We start from the raw sequence: 3,993 nt of genomic DNA, 5'->3' as shown, positions 1-3,993 counted from the left end.
CATACGGGAGATGAATTTTATTCCCTTGTTTACCTCTTCCAGAACTCATCCTTATTATAATTACAAATAGTGTTTATTATGTATTATGCAACAAACACACCACTGTCCAGACACGGTGCAAACCTTAACTTGATCACTGCCATCTAGAGTTTATAATCCGAGATAGCACTGACACACACAAAAATAGAGAAACGTGGACAATAGGAGGAATGCCACGGCGATAGATTCCTTTTTATCTATATAAAAAGAAAATATAATGAAGCCTAGCTCATGAATGAACAAATATTTACCTTTTTTTTCCATTTAAATATTTTTCTTTCAGACCCAAATAAGTGGTTGGGGAAAAAAGAATATTTTATTTACATTTTATCAATAAGGGATAAATTTGAGGAATAAGTCTTCCCCTTTTAGCTTTTAAAAAAGTGATCAGCAAAGAGAAGAAGGTAGCAGTCATTGTGGAGAGGATAAACACGTTTAACTAACAAAGGCAGGAGGGCCCAGTGGTTTAAAACATTGCTTTATAGGCAGAGTGCCTGGACCTAATGCTGGCTCAGCCACCAGTTATGTGACCTTAGGCAAACTACCACTTCTAAACTTCTCATGGGGCTTTGACATGGTGATCAAATGAATTAATGTATGAAGGAATTTATCCTAGTACTTGGTTCGTGAGGATTCAATAGATTATTATTATTGTTATTATTATTACTAGAGGCCCGGTGCACAAAAATTTGTGCATTCAGGGGGGAGGGGGGGTCCCTCAGCCCGGCCTGTGCCCTCTCGCAGTCTGGGACCCCTCGGGAGATAACGACCTGCTGGCTTAGGCCTGCTCCCGGGTGGCAGAGGGCACGCCCAATCCCTAGGTGCAGCCCCTGGTCGGGCTCAGAGCAGGGCTGATTGGGGAGTTGGGGCGCCGCCCCCTGTCATGCACAGAGCAGGGAGGATCGGGAGGTTGAGATGCCACCCTCAGTCACGCTCAGGGTAGGGCCGATTGGGGGGTTGGAGCACCGCCCCCTGTCACACTCAAGGCAGGGTCGATGGGGAGGTTGCGGCGCCACCCCCTGTCACTCACAGAGCAGGGCCCATCAGGGGGGTTGGGGCTCCGTACTCTGTCACGCACAGAGCAGGGTCGATCAGGAGGTTGGGGAGCTCCCCCCTGTCACGCACAGAGTAGGGCCGATAGGGGAGTTGGGGCACTGCCCCTTGTCACACACAGAGCAGGGTGGATCAGGGGGTTGGGGCACCGCAACTGTCACACTCAGGGCAGGCCGGATGGGGAGGTTATGGCTCTACCCTGTCACCCACAGAGCAGGGCCCATGGGGGGGGGGGGGGGAAGTTGGGGCGCCTTCCCCCTGTCACGAACAGAGCAGGGCGGATAGGGAGTTTGTGGCCCTGCCCCCTGTCACACACAGAGCCGCAGGCGAATCAGGGGGTTTGGGCCCTGCCCCTGTCATGCTGATCTGGTGCTGGGAGGCATATTACCCTTTTACTATATAGGATAGAGGCCTGGTGCACGGGTGGGGGCCGGCTGGTTTGCCCTGAAGGTGTCCTGGATCAGGGTGGGGGTCCCGCTTGGTGCCTGGCCAGCCTGGGTGAGGGGCTGATGGCTGTTTGCAGCTGGTCACACCCCCTTCAGTGTGGGGGTCCCCACTGGGGGTGCCTGGCCAGTCTGGGTGAGGGGCTGAGGGCTGTTTTCAGTCTGGCGGGTGACTGAAGCTCCCAACCGCTCCTTTTTTTCTTTCTTTTTTTATTCTGGGCCAGCTTTAGCTCTGAGGCTTGGCTCTAGCTCTGAGGCCTCGGCTGCTGAAAGCAGGTATCTAGTTTGTTTGGGTTCTATAATCGAAACACTGTTTCAACTCCAGCTCTGAGATCCCGGCTGGCTGAAAGCAGGCTTCTGGGGTTTTGTTTAGCTTCTATATTTGTAACAATGTTTCAAACTGCAAGCTCAGAGGCCGGCAGCGGCAGGCGGGGAACGTTGGCTTCCTCCGTCACTGAAGCAAGCAAGCCTCATGTTCGCTTCAAGCTGCCTGGCTGCCGGCCGCCATCTTGGCTGGCAGTTAATTTGCATCTCGCCCTGATTAGCCAATGGGAAGGGTAGCAGAGGTATGGCTAATTACCATGTTTCTCTTTTATTAGATAGGATTATTAATGGTCACCCCCTACCCTCCCTCCCAGTTTAGATAAGACCACATATGAACAATCCATGAAATTTAGATATGTTTAGAAATGTTTTACTTTTGTTAATTCTGTAGAAACTCAATATTAGTACCAATTCACAATTCAATCCATATCCCTCAGGTCGCTTCAGTTATATGTTTGTACCTGTATACTTACCTTTTAGTATCCCACCTTCAAGAAGAGACCTAATGGCATACAGTTTGCATGCAAGTCATTGGATAAGTAGTTTATGGGGTTGTTTGGTAATGAGATAATCGGAAGACCACTAGCCTGGGAACCAGGAAAACTAGATTCTAAATATGTTTTTGTCACTAATTTAAATGTGACTGGGCCTCAGTTTCCTCACCTGTAAAATAGGTCAGAGTAGAGAATATCCAAAGTCCATTCTGGCTCTAACAGTCAAAGATTGTATGACTCACATAGCAGTCTTGTCCTAGCAAAACTTTATTTTCTTCCAAGCGTATATTGAGAAACTACTACGTCCTGGCCCTGTGTTAGGCCCTGGGACTCAGAGAGAAATAATTTTCAGTCTAGTGGTGGGATAAACATTCCATTCCAGTGTGATAAATGTTATGCTAGAGGGAAAACTTTGTAGAATAGTTGGCACCTGAATTAAATCTTGAAGAAGAAACAAGAGCTAAGGACGAGGCGAGGAAAAAGGCATGCCAGATGGGAACAGTATGTGCAAAGAAACAAAAGAGAAAGAACACATCATGGAGGGAACTGGTAGTTCTCTTCTGTAGGGCAGAGGCTGTGGGTAGTGCTGTAGGGCAGAGTGGGTGGGTAAGTAGTCAATCTTCATGTCTCTGTAGTCAATCTCATGTCCTCCTTTGGCTTTAGTACCCTCCGTTTGCTGCTTGCTCTTAAACTTCAGACCATCTCCAACTCTCCAACTCTTTGTATTCTGTAGGCACTTCAAACTCATGATTTTCACCCCCAAGGAACACCTTCTCCTGTGTTTACTATTGTGGTAAGTGGTATTAGCATTTACTCAGTTGCTTGTGCTAGAAATTTAGGTTTGAGCCTTGTCACTCTTCCCTTCTTTATCGCCAGTATCCCCCAATCCAATCAATTCCTCCCAAATGCATCTTTAACCCGTATGTTTTTCTTCATCTTCACTGCCACCATTTTTGTACAAGCTGCCATTATTTGGACTTGATGGTTGGAGCTATGGGGTCAAATCTGATCTCATCATGTGCCTATTTTAAATCACTTGAAACTTATAATATCTTATTAATCAATGTCACTCCTATACATTTAATAAAAATTTAAAAATAAAATAGAATCCTTCATGGAAACACACTGTTCTTGGGATAATGTCCACATTTCTTAACATGTCCTAAAACCTTGATTGGTTTCACACCTGTCCCCTCATCTCCAGCCCTATCTGGACTCCCTCATTCTCTTTGATCTGGTCACATTGCTCTTCTTGATGTAGCTCCAATAGTATAGCCTTCTGCTCAGCTTAGGGCTTCTGCACTTTCTGTCTCTTTATTTTGGAAGCCTCTTTTCTGCTTCACCACCCCCCATCTCTAACTGGGCTCACTGCTATCCATTCCTCAGATCTCCACCTAAATGCCATACCCATGGGGAAATTTTCTTGACCATTTATGTCCCCTTTATGTTAGGTTAGATTTCCTATTCTCATAATAACAATTACATTTCTTTGTAGCATTATCATATTTATAGTTAATTAATTATTAATTGTGTAATTGTTTGTTTAGTGTCTGTTTCTCCTGCTGGACTATGCATTTTATAAGGTTAAGGTCAGGTCTGTTCGATTCACTAAAGTATTCTCAATGTCTAATAAGTGTTTT

This window comes from Myotis lucifugus, unplaced genomic scaffold, assembly GCF_000147115.1.
Source record: "Myotis lucifugus unplaced genomic scaffold, Myoluc2.0 scaffold_38, whole genome shotgun sequence".
Lineage (NCBI taxonomy): Eukaryota > Metazoa > Chordata > Mammalia > Chiroptera > Vespertilionidae > Myotis > Myotis lucifugus.
Note: the sequence above shows the minus strand (reverse complement) of the source record.